This window comes from Coturnix japonica, chromosome 2 (genome assembly GCF_001577835.2).
Source record: "Coturnix japonica isolate 7356 chromosome 2, Coturnix japonica 2.1, whole genome shotgun sequence".
Lineage (NCBI taxonomy): Eukaryota > Metazoa > Chordata > Aves > Galliformes > Phasianidae > Coturnix > Coturnix japonica.
Window position 1 is genome coordinate 57,016,499 of NC_029517.1, and position 20,954 is coordinate 57,037,452.

Consider the following 20,954-nt stretch of genomic DNA (forward strand, 5'->3'; position numbering starts at 1 on the left):
TCCTCAGCTGACTGGGTTACTACAATCTGCAAAATGTACAGAAATTAAATTGTCATTTTGAATAGTTTTTTTTTCTTTCTCATGAAAAAAAAAAAAAAAAAAAAAAAAAGGAAAAGGAAACAAACTAACAAAACAACTCATCAAACACATAAACTAAGTCACCCAACATCTCTTCTATGCCTTTTATATCAGTATAGCAAAATAAGGAGTAGGACAGATACCCCTGGAACAGATGAACCCTGCTGAGCAAACAGTCAGCAGAAGTAAACTGCTCACATTCCTAATAGCTGCCTAAACTTATGGGATTTTTACTGGAGATAGATATTACTGCAGAGCATCCTATTATGGCTCTGATTTGTATGCAGTGCCATGTCTGGGTTTCTTTTGTGTCAGCTATCATTCATCGCAGTGGGAAAATAAACACACAAAGATTTCTTTGAAAAGGATGAAGGAGTAAAAACATGAGCTAGTGACACTGCATATAATGCTTTGTTCTTTCCACAGTGGTGGTGCAGCCAATTTTGTCACTGCCATAATGCCTCAAATCAGTATTACATATGGTGGGGTGGTGATTTTTCTGCTAAGAGTCAGCTTTGCAATTCACGTGAGCAATTTCCATAACAAACCCATCCTGAATTGGTTCTTGTACCAATTCTGAGATATGTTTTTATTAAAACTCTGATCTAATTTTAGCTTTTTCCTTAGGAGCAACAAACAAAACAAACAAAAAATAATAATATCCACCAGATACATTTACAAAAACTTCCATAGGACTAAAACTTGAGAGTTCTTTGATGGTTTTACATTTGTTCAGCAGTTTGTATATTGGAAATTCTTAATGCAGATGAATTTTAAGAAAGATGAATAAGAGAGAAGAGAAAAAGGAAATTAAAAAACAAGCAAGTCCAAACCTGAGGCTGACAGAATAGTGAAAAGCAGATGGCATTCTAACATAAAACTAAATGTGCAGAGAAAACTCAAGGGAAGACAAACAGCTGGAAAGTAATCACTTCCCCACCCCACCCCCTTATTTTTTTATTTTATTTTTTTAGACACAATATCTACTCTGTGCCAACACACTATAGTTTAAATGCAGGCTTTTAGAAATTAAAATACACAGAAGTTAAGTGAATTACATACGCAAAGTGAAATAAACCATTTATAAAGATATTAGTCAGCCGAACTTCCAAACTTCAAGTAGGAAATGACATAAAAGCAGACAGTTTACTGCAATGTAAATTTTATGCTTACAAAAAAGTCACTTGTTTTGCAATAGCTCAACTACTCCCACATTTTCATGTTAACAGTTAACCTGTAATCCTTTTTAGCAGTCTAGGAATCTATAACAACTTCAAAAAAACCCCAAAAGAAAAAGAAACCTTCCTTTAACTTCAGTGGGAGCAATAATTCTTGAGAAGTAAGGAGAAAAGAATCCCAGCACTGCAATAGTTTTCTGTGTCTCTGATAGCAAACAAACAGAAACTGTCCTTCAAATATTAGTTTTCCTTATTTTTAAATTAGATTTGGTAGCAACTATTAATATTGACAAAATTAACTTCATGGATCTAAAACAGCAACTGAAGAATGCATTTAGAAATAAACACACCGCAGAAATCTAGAGTTCACTGATGACATAATAATAATTTGAAAAATTTCGAATGAATGAGAAAACAAGGAAAGAAAAAGGGAAAATATCCAGCATCTTTGGTGTTAGTACAACAAATTCCTGTTTCTTTAAAAATATTAACCTGGAGTGTAATGCCCAAGAATTTTACTGCTTGGAACTTTTACAGAAAGCATCAGCAATGAGAGATTACAATGACTTTTATTGCAAATAAGGTCTGGAGTGGTTCTGTAAACCTGATTGGTTTGTTCTTAGTTGCATTGATTACATTTGAAAAATCTTTACTGCAAATACTCAGTTTATTTAGCTGGAGGAAAAGTAAAGCACAAGAAGAATAATATATAGTTTGGCTTAATCATTTAGCCTGGGGAGACTACTGGGATCTATGGAGCTACTTGAGTTTACTGGAAAATACTCATGTTCACACAGAAGATTTCCAACATATTCACAAATCAAAGTAAAAGCTGTCCGATTTCCTATTAGCAACAAAGCTGAAAGAAACAGTGATAGGGAATCTGAATATTTGCTGAAATTCAAATTTTAGAATCTGCTGTTTGAATTGAAGAAGTGGACAACTTAACTTAGTAACTTAGTAGTCATCTAAGGACAACTTAACTTAACTTAGTAGTCATCTAACCTATACTGCATGATATTATTGATCCTTGTTCCTTTTTCATTTCATATCTGTACTGAATATAGTTTGTGTGGGGACAGAATCCTTAGCAGGATCTGAAATGATAGGACAAGGGGAAATTATCTCAAAATAAAGGAGGGAAGATTTAGTCTGGATATAAGAGCAAAGGTGTCTGTTTGTTTGTTTTTACCATAGGGTCATGGAATGAGTAGAACAGGTTGCCCAGGGAAGTGATAGATGCCTCATCCCTGGAGACAACCAAGGTCAGGTTGGAGAGAGCTCTGAGCAACCTGATCTAGTTATAGGTGTTTCCTTTCACTGTAGGGGAATTGGACTACATGATCTTTAATGTTCTCTTCCAACTGAAACAATTCTATCAATCTCTTAACTTCATAGATTTTTTTTCTGTCTGCCCCTTCTCACTTGTTCTTTCAGCTTTGATCTCATAGCATACAGTGGCCTTCAGTGGTGTTTCAACCAAGCAAAGGGTGAACTAGAAAAACGATGAGGCAGACACCCTTACCAGCTACCAGAATGCTTTGGAAGTAAAGAAGAATACATATAAATAGAACACAGGTAGGAGAAAAAAAAAAAAAAAAAAGGAAAAAAAAAAAAAAAAAGCATAAAATTTATTTGCTTTTGCCCCAAATATAAATAATGCAGCTTAGAATGACCTCACATTGTTATTTTAGGTACCTACAAATATTTGACATTCCATGTGGGTTAGTTATGTACTGAGAAATTCACTTCTCTGCTTCTCAGATGCACTCAGCCCTTTTGTACTGTTTGAAAAACTGATATCCACGCCTGCCTTTCTTTTCACATTCTCTTTCCACCAACATCTATTCCTAAACAACAGGTTTTCATGCAAAATACAAATTTGTGCCCATCATGTGCAAGGTCATTTAGAAAGAGCATGATCATAGACTGAAGGGTTTTGTTATCCCTCACTTCCCCCGGTACTTCTCACCCTCATCATTCTGACATTTTACTGTCTGTTTACAGACATCTGGGAGTCAAACACGTACCAGAAAAACAAGAATGCCATGTAATTTTTAACCTCTTTTCAAAATCATAACAGCCAGTTTTGTACAGAAGAACACTTCCATCAGGGCGCATTTGGTAAATATGCTCTCAAACACTAATATGCAACAAGGCAAAGCTAATAATGCCATCATGTTTACTCATTCACAAATCAATACTAAAGCAAGCAGTACTAACTCCTTTGCTGCAGACGAGATTCCTGTGATTGAATTCAGTAATAAAGCTCTCACAGACCACAGGGACATGGGGTAAGTCTGCATGCACTGACAACAGACCCGAGCACTGAATTTTCCTGTTTCTCTTCTCTGTAGCAGAAGGAAACTGTTTCCTGTCACTGCTGGCAGTATAAAGGATAAGCAGTAGTTACAGAAAGACAGTGCATATCTTAAAATAACCATATTTGTTCACCATATTAGCAATTGAAGAGCTGTACCTGAAAACATACATTTCTATTCAAAAAAGGCTCAACACAAATCCAGTAGGTTTCAGAAGCAGCTTTATCCCTCCCCACAGAGGAAAACTATGCAACAACCACTGAATACGTGTATTTTTAGCATGAAAACTTCTAATAATATGAACATTGCTTGAATTTTAAGTAGTTCAATGTTGCTTGTATTCTCTCCTGTTTTGTCTACTCTTGCACCAAAAAGTGCACTTAAACATTTCTACTAGGGAACAGGTGACTAGCTGTACGGTTAAATGACACAGAGGTCATGCTTTCCTTGTCTGAAGAAAAGGAACCAAGTCCTTACAGTGACAATACACATCGTTTAAAGTGATTAAAAACAAACAAACAAACAAACAACAACAACAAAAAAAAAACAAAACAGGGAAAGGTAAGAATAGAGTAAGCACCACCCAAGCAAGTACAAACACAAAAGACACAACAAAACGAGCTTGGAGAACAAACAAAACGTCCCCGATTTGTAGAACAATCAGGGTATGTGACTGCATGTGTAATACAGCTGTATGCTTCACATGCATAAGAAAAAGTAAGAAAAGAAATAGATTCCACTATCTGTGGTGAATGTGGCCAAGTTTAATTCAAAAGAGTAAGAAGAGGATAAAAGGAGTCCTCAATCATTTTAATAAGAGTTTGTGTGGTTCTGAGATTGCTAGCAAGTCAAATGATTTCTTACAGGATTAGATTATATTGGCTTCAGCCAGCATTAATAATTAAACTCAGGTCATCCAATTAAGCAGGGGAAAACAATGAAACTCAGACAAAGAGTTGTAAATCTTTAGTTGCTCATTCCAGGTATGCATCATCTATTGACTCAGCAGGGTTCATGCACAATTGCCAGGTCAAACAGATTCATATAAAGTACTTGCTGAACTTCCTGAATGAATTGCAAATCAATGAAAAATAAAGAAATCACTATTGTCTTATATTTTTTTCCAACTGAAAAATGGTGAAAACAGCCGAACTTACTGGAAACAAGAAATTTAATTATAAAGATAATTAGAGTGGAATTTCATATAAAACCTCCACTTCTATTAATGCTAATGAAAGACATCATGTGGATGACATAGGAAAGAGTTCCTAATCTCTTAATAGGAGCCTGGTAGCTGTGAAGCTCTCCATATGGTAGCAGCCAAAAAGCTGCAGTTTTACTCCTCTCTTAACTCCCAGAATGCTCCTGAGAGTGAAAAATAAAAGATGTTCCCTTCCTCCTCTCCTTCCTTAAACTCTGCATTAAAACAAAGCCACTGGGAGCAGTAATTTTTGCATTTAGCCTACCAGTTCAGCAGGAACTGGAATGAAACCAATCACCCATTTCACATGACAATTGTACTACTATCAGAGAGTAATGATTTTCAGTCACTACCAACTTGGCTTGAATCTGTACTACCAGCCCAAAGGTCAAAAGCTTTCTAACCAATTATCAATCTCCTGGTCCATCCAGCCCCTTCTATTGTCTTGATTTCCTTTACAAGATTAATGCTGTTGCAATAGCTTAATCAAATAAGCCTCTGGAACTGACATTTACTTTGATGCTGCAGATGCTTCTTCACAGAGATAAGGCAAGAAAACTATAATAAAATAACTTCTATAAATATTGCTTAAAATTAAATACTGACTATGCAGGATTTACTTTAGAATTGACTAAGAACTCTCTTCACTACATTGAGTTGTGTCTTATGGTCTCTTCAACATTGGATTCACTTAAATCTGAATTTTCAGAAAGGAATTCATCTGGTTTCAAAAATCTAGAGTCCCAATAACTATGATACACGTAAGGAATTCATAGCTAGCCTTCTGAAAATCACCTTCTGGACTCCAGAAAGTTTACCGTTAATCTCCCTCCCCCATAAAGATGACACATAATAAAAGGAAAAGGATTGTAGGATTTATCTAGTGTGAAAAGACAGACAACTTGTGGTACTATCCAGCAGTTTCTTGCCATCTCCAACTCCAGAATATCAGTTTAATTTGACAACCTTCATTCCCCTTCATATCACATACACACCTCATAACAAATAAGAAGTTCATTTAAATACTCTACTTTAAGAGAATTTTCAGAGGATTTCTAAATATATATAGCTTATTCCTCAAAATAAATTATCATAGCCTCAAAATATATTCAATTATTCTGCTTTTGGGTGAACTCAAAGAAGACTTGTTCTGAATGCATTTTTCAGGAACAGGGAACTGATGAAGAATCCATTGTACATAAATTCCTCTGTGAAATGACACCATATGTCTACTTGATTAATGGCTATAGGAACATAATTTGTCTAAGTGGAAAAATAAATGGGTATTTCCCTACTCTGTCACCATTACCTTTGTGCACACCTACTCACATACACTCCTAAGCGCATATATCTAAATTACATTTAAAAAAATTAATATATATTTTATTAAACACTTTCTTTAAATTTAACAGTTTTACTACTGATATTTTCTTTTCTTGTTTTGTTTCATGTAATAACAATTGATACATATATTTGATAAATTAAACAAAGGTGAAATAAATAAATCAATAAATAAAAACTTGCCTCTGCTTTCCCTCTAACCGTATTTCCATTGAGTGCATATGCAAAGACTGAACAGCACTAACAGAAATGTAATATACTGGAGCCATCTGTTCTCATTCACTATCAGAAATTACTGTACTTTTGATAGTCGTATTAGTGTGACACAGCCAAAACCAGTTGAATTAATAAGGTAGCTATTATCTAGCACAAATACTTTCCTCCCCAACATTTATTTTTACACTAAGAATAGCAAACATTTTAAAAATAGGATGACATAGAAATTCCACACCATGCTCAGATTTGGGGACTGCAGTTAGTTCTTATGCTCCTGGCTGGGCAGAAAAAGCACTTCTTAAAACAGAGGTTAAACACCATCCATTCAATGGCTACTTGGTACTGCATTCTGTAAACTTCTCAGGATCCAAGATAATAAAAATTATCACACTGCAGTTTGAAAGAAGAAAAACTTCTTGCTTTCTTCTGAACACTTGCAAAACGGAGTAGGTTTTTTCTACCATGCATTATGTTTTACTTCCTGGTAACAAGGGGATTTCTTTAATAATATAGCCAGGACTCTTCACTAGCAATGCATTTGTATACTTCCAAGTGCTCCAAGGTAGACATGCAACCAGCTCACTTACATGGCTTTGCATCACCTTCACTGCTGTTAAATGAGTCAGCACTGGAATATGCAATAGAGTGGAAGTCATGGGCAGGAATGCTAAAGAAACACCCAGGTTCATTAAAAATAAATCTTTCATAGAAGCTCTGGATGTTAATCACGTTTATAGCAATTCAAACAAGGATATATGGAATGAGGTATGTGTCTAATGAGCTAAAACACAGGTATAAGTTTTATCATTAAGCAGATACAAAATATGGAGAATGGTTATAAACACTTGACATGTCCAGCAACAGAATGAAACTGAATCTATCTCACAGAGCTGACAGTGAAATTTGTGAATCTGATTCATTTCAAAACATTTTTGTCTCTGTCCTAAAAACAAAAACAAACAAACAAACAAACCAAAAAAAAACACAAAAAAACCAACAAATCTTTTCTCAAAGTACAGTGGCTCTTATGTAAGGACTTAGGGCAGTTGTAAATAATGACAGATATTTTCATTTCTTTATAACATAATATACTAATTTATTTTTCAAACTTCATAACTAAACTACTCAGTGACACGTATACACGCATCACATATTTTCATTTAGGAAAAGTAAAATCACTGTCCAGTGTACAAGAGTTACTCCAAAATTATGCCTCCTGTTTTATTACGTTGAGTCACAAAGTCAGAGTCAGATGATGGTGGTATGGAAGTAGAGGTTGAACCTTCCTATCAAGATCCCATTACATTTTGTTGCCATGTGATAGATGGCAGCAGAGTGGCAGTCTGATATGAAAGTGAATATGAAGCCAAGATCTGTAACTGAATTCTGCCATGAGGAAAATATTACATCTATTGATATGCATTAATGCTTGTTGAATGCCTATGGGGACCAAACAGGGGATGGGAGACTACTGAGGTTATGAATGGTGTTTTGGTACTGGTGACTGCATTCAGAATGACCTATTTCATTGTCAGTTACATCTTAAAACCAAGTTAAATAACTTTACATGTCATCTCTGGAGTGAGAACTGTTCTAGTATATCCATGCCAAGCTCATGACAAACTTAACAGTGTTTTATTCTGCTTTTACGCACACAGCTTCTTTGGCTAGAACTGGTCCTAGGGGTGCTAGGAATTGATTTTGTTTTATACACCTTTCCCCAGTAGGAATTCCAACTAAATTTTTATGTAGTTGCTGTGAGCAACTACAGTTTCAAAGAGAGTAGCATATTTTGTTAAAGTTATTTATGAAGTTACTTTTGGACATGCTATTAAAAAAAAAAAAAAAAAAAAAAAAAAAAAAAAAAAAAAAGTCACCAGAAACAAGTAGGTGATTTTCTGGCATCACTATCTGTTTGTAGTGTTTCTTTGTAATGATACTATCATGCTATTTCAAGATGAAAGTTCAGTACACAACTGGAACAGTTTGTGGACTACATGTGATTTTTCAAAGTGATGCTGTAATTAACACTAACAACTAGTTATAGAATCTCAAAGGAACTAGCTTACTGCCTGTCTGGAGAGGCTCAGAAGCAGCAATTTTTTTTTTTTAACATCATAAAAGTATGAATAAAACACTGTGCTCACCAAGCACAGCTGGAAATCAGCTGCTGACAGTATAAGTAACTAATGATTGTGATTGGTAAGTTATAAAATAAAAACTCTTCTGCTAAAAGAACTGTGAAATCATGAGTATAAGAAAGAACATCACAAACAATGTAAAATTTTGACAACAAACATTGACAGTTCAATAGTCTTAAAATTCTTCAAATTATTTAAAAGAACAAAATACATAACTGACTTCCATAGCTTGAAATCCCATATTTACAATCAAATCAACTTCATAATAATGATAAAAATTCTATGCAGTTATTTGTACAAGATGACAAGTATTCTCTGGAGGACCTGAAAAAGTAGTCAAAGTCCATCCAACTGCGATGCCAAAAGCCACAACTTCACAATTGTAGTAGTGAGGGAATAGGTGCAGACCTCAACATGATCCAACATTCCTTTCATCTGCCTTCCTCTTCAAACTGTATCATAAATATTATGGCAATTAATGGCTTTTTACTGATCTACTGTACAAGGTTAAATTTGCTCTTGGTGGCTTTTTCATATTGAAACATATTAACAAATATAACTGAAAAACCTCACTGACTTGCAATTACATTTCACTAAAGTATGTGAATTTTCTACAATGCAGAAGCTATTTTTCAGTCTTCTCCTTCTTGAAAATGAAACAGTAGAACAGACTATCATTTATATGGACACAAACATGACTAAGCAACCAGAAACTCTGCTCAATAATATAAAAGCTTTGCTCAGAATTTTATTAACCTCAACTATAAAAGATCTTACTACTTCCTTATAAATCTAACATTTTAATCCAGTTAGTTGAGCTTTATCTTTTACTTGAATTGATACACTTTATCCCTTTTTTTTACATGTAACTCTTAACATGTAAAATCACCCAAATCTTGGGGAAAAGTCGATGGTATTTCTCTATCCTTGCCTATAAAATAATTTTCCCAGAGAGTGAGACTAGAAAATATAGAGAAAAGATATAACAATAGCACATCACCTTGTTATTGTCAACTCAAGGGCACACCTGGAGATTCAGATGGCTGAGAAAAAGTCCACAGCTGCGGCAAGTGCTGTGTCCTATTAGAATTTCATGACAAGCATAGCAGTAGTTTTACATATGAATATACCCTCTGCAGAGCATGAAAACTTTATGATTCACTTAACTACCCAACATTGGAGGAACACACTATGCATAAGGGAAAAAATGAGAGAGCCTGGAGCAGAGGTAATGTTCTTGTTGCTCACCAGAGTAAGAACCACAGCTCTTTTATGTCTGCAGCAAGTCACTGAGATGAGACTAATTTAGCTTAATCCAGCTGGAATAGAGGAACAAACAAACAAAGCACGCTCGTCTCTGTATTTTCCTACTTCACTGAAGCAAGCATCTCTGCCAGTAATATTACAGGCTGAGTCTGGGAAGTCAAACTGAAGTGTTTAATGAGACACTAGGCAAGTCTTCCCATTCTATTAAAAACAGAGCTGCCAGCAAGTTTCCTTCTGGCTCTGAGAAAAGCACCCAGTAGCAATTCTCACAGCATACTTGATGGGGGAAGAGTGGGTGATGATTTCGTCTTTCTGTACGGGCCTGAGACAGAACCAAGAATTTGAGAATAACCCTGTTTCTCACTCATTCCTTTTCTCTCAGCTTCACAATGCCAAATCAAACCTCTCACCCATAAGGGGATCAATAGGAGTGTCTTTCTCACATAGACTGGAAACCATCCCCTGATGAAGAAGAACATCATGAGCCAGGAGCAGGTGCATTCTGACTGACTGCGAGCAGACAATTATTAATTATCTGGGAAGACAGGGTAGTTTTTTAGACTGTTCTACACTATCAAGGATTTAATCTGGAAATCAGCATAAATATTTTCCATTTAACTTGATTTTTTTTAACCATTTTTTTTCTTATGTATTTCTTTATAATCAGGACATCAGTAAAAGCAGGAAGTCTCCTGGTCAACAAATGGGCACTGCTTGGAGCAATTAGCACAAGCAAGAGGAAAGAGCAAAGACTTTGCACCCAGCAATCCTGAGCTAACACTCACCTGAGCTAGCTTGTACGGCACAAGGACAATATAAATTAACAAAAACTGAAACACGTTAATATTGCTTTAATCAGCATGCTGATAGGGCAGTTCTGGAAAGTACTCACTCATTTAATTCATATTGCATTAAAATGAGAAATTTCAGTTTAAACCATACCTATTACAAAATACACTATTTGACAGGCATTTCCTCTAATGCAAATGAAGGTAATAAAACAGATCATCCTGCTGAATTTTCAGCTTCAGAATCCTCTACGAACAATATAAACTTCAGCTACACATTAGGCTAAGGTCAAATTTTGCTGTCAGTAATTGGTTTAAATGGCTTGTATTAGTATTCATGACTTACCACTGGAGTTAGATTTGGCCTTTGTCTTCACGACGACATGCAAAAGATCCTGAAAGAACCATTCCTGAGGACTACAGTGATAATTTCTGACAGAGACTACCCAAAATAGCAATGTGTTACTGGAACAAAAAAAAAATGCATGCATATGGGAGCAGAAGGGTTGAACAGGGAACTGTTGAAAGGTTCATAACAAACATAATATAAAAAAATAAAAATAAAAGAGAGAGAGAGAGAGAGAGAGAGAGAGAGAGAAAAGGAAAAAAAGGGAAAAAAAAAAAAAGAAGAAGAAGAAAAGGAAGAAAGAAAAGAAAAAGTGTGCAGGGGCTGCAAACACAATCTGTTGGAAGGCTGCCAAAGCTTAATGCCAGCTGCACAGCCAGGTGGGAGTTTTTGCTGCATGACAGAGAAAACTGTCAATCTAACAACACTGTTTTTGTACCACATGAAGTGATATTTTGGAAGGTTTAGTAGGTAAGTTAGCAGTAATTAATCCTTGTGTCAGGAAAAGCTTTAGCTGGAAGCTTTGTTAGTGACAGGTGAAAACCTCTACTTGGAGTGTGTAAAAACCAAGCAGATACCTAATTCCTAAGTATTTATGAAAATTGATCATGGGTGTAGGTTTTGGAGTTGCTTTTGGGAATTTTAGGAGTCAGCCCAACCAGCGCATGAAAAAGGATTAAGAAATATGTTTAAGTAATAACTGCATAAATTTAAACATGTTTGATATCAAAGTGATCAATATTACAAGGTTTTGTATACTGATATTTTGCTTATCTGGGTTTTTATCTTTGAGCACAGAAAACACTGAAATTACAAAATTTCTATTTTAAGCACAGCTTTGGATTAAAGCTCTTCACATTAGTACAAAATCTTTCTATAATATATAAGCCTTTCCATACACAAAATGCATTAAAGAACACTTAATTTTGTAAAACACTGATTTGTGTTGTTCCACATCTTCTGTTCAGAATATATGTATTTTAAATTATTCAAATGAGTGTTATAGACCAAATAAAGAAAAAAGGAAAAACCTTATCCCTGAACTAAGTTGATCATCCTTGCAAGGACTGAGACAGAAATTAAAATGAATAAGTGCCACTGTTTGTGTTTTTTTGGTTCAATTTTGATGTTTATATTATTTATATTTATTTAGTAATATAAACTAAAACAAACATAGGATTTTAGAAGTATTTGTTTAAAGAACCATGAAGTTTTAAAGCAATTGTATGAAAAGGAAAAAAAACAACATTATGTCTCTCATTGGTATTCCAAAGGAAAGTACTAGTGACAAGATGTTACAAGAACTATCATAGTTAAGGCCAAGAGAGTAAATTAAAACTGCTATGATAGTTGGTTGTACATTTTTACAAGCCAAATAACACAATACTTGAGATTTGCATCTGTTTTGACAGTGTATTTTTAAAAGCCTGACGTTGTGATCCAACTGAGCAGCCCTCAAGCCTACAGCTACAAATTTGTTTCTGAAGGTTTGCCATTGTAAAAGAAGCCCATGAAGTTCAGTTATAGGATAAACATTTTTAAAAAAAGGTTTAAAGGCTACTTTAATGAGAGCTCCTCATTGACCTTTTCCCATTTACTTTCTGTCCTAACAACTGGCTTCCTTAGAATTAGATTAGCTGTCCTTCCTTACCTAAAAGAACAAAATATGGCTACCATAACTGTGTCTTAGCATGAAGAACATTATGGAATAATACACTGAAATAAGCTATTGAAGCAAGCAGACCTGGGTAAGAGTACAGTGCAAATAAAATGCAACTGTGTTGTAGGGACTGTGGACGATAAATAACAGCAACAAAAAATTTGTACTCTTAAGTTAGCATTCAGTTATAAAACTTTCAATATTTGCTCGGAGTAGCTGTGGACATCCCATCCCTTGGGACATTCAAGGCCAGGTTGGATGAGGTCCTGGGCAGGCTGACCTGGTGGGCAGCAAACCTTGTTATCAGCAGAGGTCTGGAACTAGATGATCCTTAAGGTACCTTCCAACTTAAGCTATTCTATAATTCTACAAACATTCCAGTGAAAAGAATTACTGTTTCTTACTTTGATAATAAGAAAAAGTATGAACAATTATATAAGTAATTTCATTATGAAATGGGTAAACAGCTAACACACCTGTACTGTATACTGAAAACGAAGCATTACAGATTTTTCTGCTATGCATAATTAAGAAGCATTTTGTTTGCTCTCAGCTCTATATAAAATAAGATTTCAAGCCACATGCTTCTTTGCATACTCCCTATATTTTATTTTTCTCACTGAAGCTAACAAATATAGCAGCGAGAAGAGTGTCTACACAAGTGGACATTTTGCTTCTAAAGACCAAATGACAGAAAGAGTGAAAATGAAAGCCTCCTCACCACTCCTAAGTCCCAAATCATTTTCCTCTCTGGATGAAAAATGGATGAAACTTCTGGGGTTTTGCTACGATTACAGACAGCTTGTTGCATGTTGTAACAGGATAACCTCTTGCTGTCACACAAAATAGAAACTGACCCCAAAATTATAGAGATAAGTTTCATAATAAAGACGATGAAAAATGAAATCATTTTCAAAACAGATTTTTTAAAAGATGCAAAATAGAGAGTTAAAGTAAAATTTGTTTTCTCAAGAAAGACAATTATCTCTTTAGACAGAAAACATTTGTTTACTTTATGATCATAGTGTAAGGCACTGCATGAGAAGATTATTTGCCACTATTCCCCAGGGATGCACTGAGAAATCTGTTATGAACACAGACAGAGAAAACATTTTGTTTCTCTTTCTCTGCAGTCTATAACAGAATCCAACCGATACAAGGAATAGTGGGAGACCATAAAAACAGGACTTATGCATACATACACACTTGTAATTAAGATAAAAATTTGCGATATACATGAATAAAGGAGAGAGAACACTTTAACGATCTGGACTAAGTTTGAATTACAATCCTTGCAAGGAACCGAAGATAAAAGAACTCCGATAAGAAAAGAACTGTACAAATTTCTTCTACACTTGTGCCACCTACTGGATATCGCTGAAAGCCAGTACAGAAGTAAGATTTTTTTATTTTTTTTTTTTAAAGATACTCCCCAATAAATTGAAAACTGAGATGTAATAATGTAGCTGGATGCTTAAGATCCTGAGAAACTGCTCAGTTCTCAGATCAAGATTTATCAAGCTCCGTAGAATAAATTTTCCAATCTACCTAGGCCAGATTTCCAGGAAAGAGTTTTGCTGAAATTTGTAATCTGAAAAATTCAGCTTGTAATGACAAGGATGTTCAAAGTAGCAGTAGTGAAATTTCCTACAAGAGGCTGAGTACCTGTTTCTATGGTCAAAAATACATGGTTAGAACATCATCTTTGAAATCTCTATGACTTCAGCCCAGCTGGATGTGGTTTCTTTTGTGAGCAACATAACAAAAAAACTTTATTTTCTGTGAATTAGTATATATTCCCTATAACAATGGCACTGACACATTAATTATATCAGATGGTACAGAATTCCAGGTTCAACAATACAAAGAAGCATTCCTCTACTCTGAAATGTAAACCCTTATGCTCTTTTGTGCCACAGAGCAGTCTTTTAAAATACTGCTCTAATATCACTGAACTAGAAGTTCTGGAAAGACTTTGATAATAAAGTACCAGAATACAAATTTATGTCACCATTGTAGGAATTTTTGAGTCAATTAAAGGGATTTGAACATTAGATTACACACATCCCAACTATTCTTACCCAAAAATACAATTTGAAAAATGAATGGGTAAAAAATGGAAAAAAATCTCAGACTTTTTAAAGCCTGTAACACAGCCAGGTATTACAATGTTTTCAGGAAGCTTGTTTAGTTATTTGAATGGCATCTTTATAAAATCAACTCCCCTTTAAACTGAAGTACGTCACACAAATTTGTCACTGTTACCAAAGCTTGGATTTGTATCCAGGTACATAGAGCTTTAAATAAAAACATGAGTTTAAGAATTTTTGGTGTTCATCGTAAGTAAATATTGTGTTAATTATTTTCATTAACCCAAATTAACAACAATGAGGGAATCATTTAAAGTAAAAAGTAACTGCTTTCTGTCACTGATCCTCTAAATAAAATCCATGTCTGGATTCCACAAGGGTGGACAGCTGCATTATATATACCACACATTGATAGCCAGAGGCTTGCAGAATGTGTCTAGGATTTGATGCCTTTGTACAGATTCCTGTTACTGTAGTGTACAATTTGAGAGATTAATATTACCATGGACCATATATGCTTTCCTAAACTGCATTTGGCACTGCAAGTTAAGACTGAAAAATTTGATAGATAAGAAAATGATAACGCATCTCAGAATCTGTTAAGAACACAGGGCTTTTATCTTTTTATTCTGCACCATCTTACTGCTCACATATTCATCCAAGTGCTAGTACTTCTTTAATGCCATACTGCTGCACTGATTCAGTTCTGCTGCTGAGTACTCATTAGCAATTCTTTCTGTAATTTGGTTAGGAGCATCCTGGAAGTCAGGATTTCTTTAATAGTGAGATCCAGTTCACTTTTCAGTTACCATTTATATGTCCATAAATGGTAACTGTATGTTACATACATACATAATATGTATGCATACATACATACATACATATATATATATATATATATATATATATATATATATATATTCACACACACTTATATCTGTAAGAGAAGTTCTTTACCTAGCAAGGGAATTTAGTTTTAAATCTATGAAATATAAGAAACTCGCATCATATCATGGCCTTAGGTCTTAATAAGCTCTGTATAGCTTGAGACTCAGATACTTAACTAATTAATGTAGTTGGTCTACATGCAGCAATCAGAGAGTCAGAAGAAGTGAGCATGGAATTATTTCAATACAACTCTATATACACAGCCACCTAGAATACAGAAACAAAATATTAATGTGGAGTAGAATTCTGCACAACTTAAGTCACCCGTTTTTCATTCATTTTTCTCCTACAATCACATGCCTGACTGGATTCTACATTCTTGTCTTCTCTGTATGCACATTTGCAAACATCTCTAAAAGTAATAAATAATAGGCAGCAGCAACATTATTTTAAAGTTTTGTTAATACAGTTTACAGTACTGCTTATGTTGTATTAATTACTATCCTAACTGACTGCTCACCAAGAGGCTGTAGATAAGAATTAGGTTGAATCTTTTATGGCTCAGCAGTGCTGCAACTAGGGCAGCTAAAGACATCTTGCATAACCTAACTGCCCTTCCAAACCTTGCAGCCAACCAAGTCAACCAGCAAAGGCCTAAACCCACAGTATTAGAATAACATATTACATGGGCACGTATCTATTTGTATCAAACATATTAGATATTGTTGAACTTGCATATATCTCCAGCTGAATGTCTAACAACTTTCAGAATATTTTACCCTTCTAATGTGCAGAAGGGATATACAGAATTATTCTAGTGGAATAGGACCTAAACATGTAAAGTTGAATGGCTGGATTACTTCAGCATTGACCCAAAGTTAAAACATATCATTAATCATGCTCTCCAGACACTTCTCAAACATGGACAGCCACGGAGCTCTTTAGGAAGTTCATTCCAGCAATTGTGTTTGCCCAACCTCACAGTAAAGACATTTTTCCTCATGTTGAGCCTAAGCATCACCTGGCAGCTTTGTACTATTCCCTTTCTGCCACTGGTGACCAAGAGCAGGGCTCAGAACCTCCTGCTTTCCTTCCTCAGGGAGCAGTAAGATTACCTCTCAGCTGTCTCTTCTCCAGACTGCACAACCCAAGTGCCCTCAGCCTCTTCCTACAGGACGTGACTTCTAGCCCTGCTACCAGCTTTGGTATCTTTCTCCAGGTGTTTTTGCTCCTCTTCACATTTTGAATTACCTTAACATTCCCATTGGAGACCAGAACTTCACACAGTAAATAATGTGAGGCAGCATCAGAGCTAAATACCTCCCTTGATTTTCCAACTGTGCCACATATAATGCACCTCAAAATACCTGTTGCCTTCTTGGCTGCCAGAGCACACTGCTGGCTCATGATGAGCATGCTGGCACCAATACTCCCATGTCTCTTTCTGCTAAGCTGCTTTCCAGCCACTCATCTTCAGTTTGAGCCTGTGTCCAGCATTGCATTCTTGTTAAATTTCATAGTGTTGCTGTAGGTTTACATTCCCCTGCAAAGCCTTTTGTCCCAAAAGAGCATCTCCTACTTCAGTATCATCAGTGAATTTATAAAGCATGCATTCAATGCTTGCATCCACATCATCAATAAAACATAAAATCTAACTGGCCACAACACTGAACCCTGGGGAATACCCCTGAAGACCAGTCACCAGCCAGGTATAGCCCTATAACACTCCCTTTTCAGCCCTATCATTAGCAAATAGTACATTACCCAGTGTAACATATACGTGTTTATTTCACAATTGGACCATGAGAGACAGTATCACAAAAAAATGCAGCAAAAAGAAAGGAATCTGAATGCAGACAATAGAAGAACTACCCTATTATCATATTCTTCTCTGAAGGAAAAGGCTGTACTCTAAGTTCAAAATCCTATTTTCACAGGATGTGTAGCATTAAAATATTCCGCCTTGAGTTTTTATATTCTGTGTAGTATAGTTTCAGTGAATTATGAGGAGGACACTTAATCTGTGGTCAAAGGATACTGTCAGGCCATAAAGCATCAGAAGATAGGCTGTACTTACCATAAAAATTGAGTAAAAGAACATGCATTCCACATTCCAACACAAGGGGCTTGCCAGGAAGGATAAGCCATGTCTAATCAATTAAGAGATGAAAACACACTTCAGAAAATTTTGGAAACCGTGTTAAACAAATCTTCGGACATGGCTGCCTGCTATCTGTTTTAAACGTTGCAAAATATGGTATTGCTTTTTTAGTTGTTCATAATCTATTCAATTTATGTTTGAAAGAGCATGGGTGTACAGCAGGTTTAATAGTGTTTGGTGCCACAGAAGAGAATCTCTGATGAACTTAGAGAGTGCTTTAGAGCAGGTGAAGATTCTCCGCTGGAAGCAAAAGACAAAGTAGGCAGAGACAGTAGATCTACACAGAAAGAACCTGCAGAAATGGTGCAGGCTGTGAGACTATTGAGCGGATGCTGGGAGTGAATGTACAGCCAAATTTTCTGAGGTGGCAGACAAAGTCATTCTCCTCAGGATCCAGAGTTAGATGTGTAAGGTTTGCTGCATCTGAAGATATAACTTTAAAGTCCTGGACAAGCAAGGCCACAGTGGAAAAAAAAAATGTCAGAATGAACAAGGAAAGAAATTGATGCCAGCTCCTTTTATTTCCAGCTGTCACAACTTGAATTTTAATTTGTTTGAAAAACTACACTTTGGTCTAGTTTGTGTTATAAGCCTCAGTTAGGAGCTGGTATTCTCAGTGTATTTATTTTAGCTAAAATGTGCAGGCAGATATACCCCAAGGTCCTGACTGACCAGGACCTTGACACTGATATTATATCTAGAATAGTAATTAATAGTTGATAAAAGTTATAGGTACAGAAAAGTAAATTTTTCATTTATCTCCTGCACCATCATAAAACAAATCAACTCCACAGTACTGCTACTAATGCAAGAGTTGCAAGGTGAATCCACCTGATATTCACCAGGATTAACACAGACATTTTAAAGGTGCCATATAATTTCTTACAAATAGGAATATATAAAGCACTATTCTTTATCACTAATAAAAAAGGAACTACAGATATTTTGAAAAATAGGGTAGTTTTCAGTATTTTAATACAATCACATTCCTAAGAAGAAATGAAATGAAGGGGAACTCTAAAAGTAACATCTCCTATGTTATTTATTATGCTGGCCCATAACACCAGAAGCAGATAGTGGTGGTATGGCAGCAGAGGCTGAACCTTCCCATCCATTCTGATACATTTTGTTGCCATATGGCAGATGGCAGAAGAGGGGGCAGTCTGACAAAATACTGTCTAACACAGAAGCGTGTATAAAGCAGAAGTGTCACTAAATTTCTCCATGAGGAGAAAATTCACCCAATGACATTCATCTATGTGTGCTGAACATTGGTGGAGACCAAATAGTGGACATGAGTGCAGTGAGGTGGTGGATGGTGCTTTTCAGAAGTAGTGACAGTGACCTGAAAGACAAGTTGTGTTCTGGATGGTCATGCACAACTCACATCAGAAAACGTAAAGACTCTTGATCAGCTTATCCACACAAATTGTCTAGCAGCTGTGACTACATTAAAAAAAAATAGTCTTTTGTAGCTGACAGTTTGAGCTATCAAACAGCAATATTGTGCTCTTTGTATCTGTTGTAGTTTCTATGGAAATAGGAAGCACTACTTTTGAAGCAATCCATGTACATGACGTAGACAGATGATTACTTCCAAGTATAAAAACATTTTCTCCACTAATTATACAAAACGGATACAGGAACTTAAAGACACTAAATATGTCTATACAGATAGCAGTTCAACAGCTACCACAGTAAGAAATTTCCAAAACAAGAGTTCCACATGATCTGTGTGCAAATATATATTTTTATTTTTTTTACTAAAATAATGGCAGTCTGTTGAGACCACCAACAGAACAAAGGAGAATTTGAAGAACAATAATGAGAAAAATAATAGAAAGTTACTCCATTCTTTGAAATCCCAGAGTTCTTACAATTCTAGTCTTAAGAACTGGATGAAAGAGCTAGTTAAAGTCCTTGAAACTACAATTATGAAGACTCTTCAAAAGACGCAGTTAAAATTCTATACAATAATTTGACAGTTTGTTTTCACATTTCTACCACTGATAAAAAATATGAAGCTTGTATCTCATAAAGAGACAATGGTGGTGGTAAAATGGTGGTGTAAAAAACTCCTAAATTAGTTTAAATTTTCTGAGGACAAATAGGACAGAAGAGCTCAATAAGAACCTGAACTTTTAAATTTCACAGTCTTTTCAGATTCCTTTTAATGATTCTCCTTTCACATGGACAACCAGAAACATCAAAAGGGATCTCTCAGATGTTTTTCTAGGAGATGCAAATACCAGCACTGTTACCAGAATAACCTGTCAAGGATGCCAGGCCTGAGAAGTAGATGCCACTCAGCACCAGAAGTTTACTGAGCACTGAGGACAAGCTATGCAGAAAGCCTGGTGCCCTTGATGCTGGGTACAGAAAGCACACGAAGAGTGAGAAAACATCAAGAATAAGGACAAGTTACATTAAGTTCTCAAGAAGCCTTTCTAAACGAAGCATTAATTACAATTTTCTATACTACTTGGGACTGCAATTAATTATTGCAAATAAACTAATAAGGGGATTTTGTATTCAGACTGAGATTATATTTAGGCTAATACTAAAATCCTGGCTTGTATACATACATATGGTGTATTCCTTTTGCATGCAACAACATTTTGAAAACATATGAGGCACTTGGAATGTTTTCATTGTCCTGTGAGTTTTCACTGAAGTCACAAGCATCAGTTCTATTATGCTTCCATAGACTGAGATAAAAAGATGGTGAAATTATCCTTCAGTCCTTACATTTTAATGTTCTTACTCTTCTGCCTACACAGACTGTCAAAATACAACTTGCTATAGTTCCTAACATCAGACTCCAAAAATAGGTACCAAGTTGTTTTTTTGTTGTGTTGTATTTTTTGTGTTTTTGTTTGTTTGTTTTTGTTTCTTAAACCAGCTTCGGTGCAGGGAATACTCTACTAAATTTGAAGTATATGTATGACACAGCCATTCAAATTCATCAGCTACAGTACACTTTTTATTTAGCAAAAAATTGCATTACAGATTGAATAAAACATGGGCAGAAGAGGAACCAGTGAAATATTTATCAAAGAAAATAAGGAATAAAGATAATAAATTGTCAAGAATTTATCCAAGAACATAAGAGAAACAACTAGAAGGGGGGGGGGGGGGGGGGGAAGTTAATTGTCCCCTTCACTCCACAGATTAATTTATAAATGAAATGAATTCTAAGAAGGGAAGAAAACAGTTGCAGAGCTGAATGAGAATGTGTGGGAGAACAAAAGTCTTAAGGAACAACAGGAAAAAGATGAT

General features: G+C 35.4%; 1 protein-coding gene across 1 annotated transcript in view; it reads right to left on the reverse strand.

The window, feature by feature from the left end:
• CDH12 (cadherin 12) overlaps positions 1-20,954 on the reverse strand; it is a 497,894-nt gene that overhangs the window by 343,750 nt on the left and 133,190 nt on the right. The window lies entirely within an intron of this gene.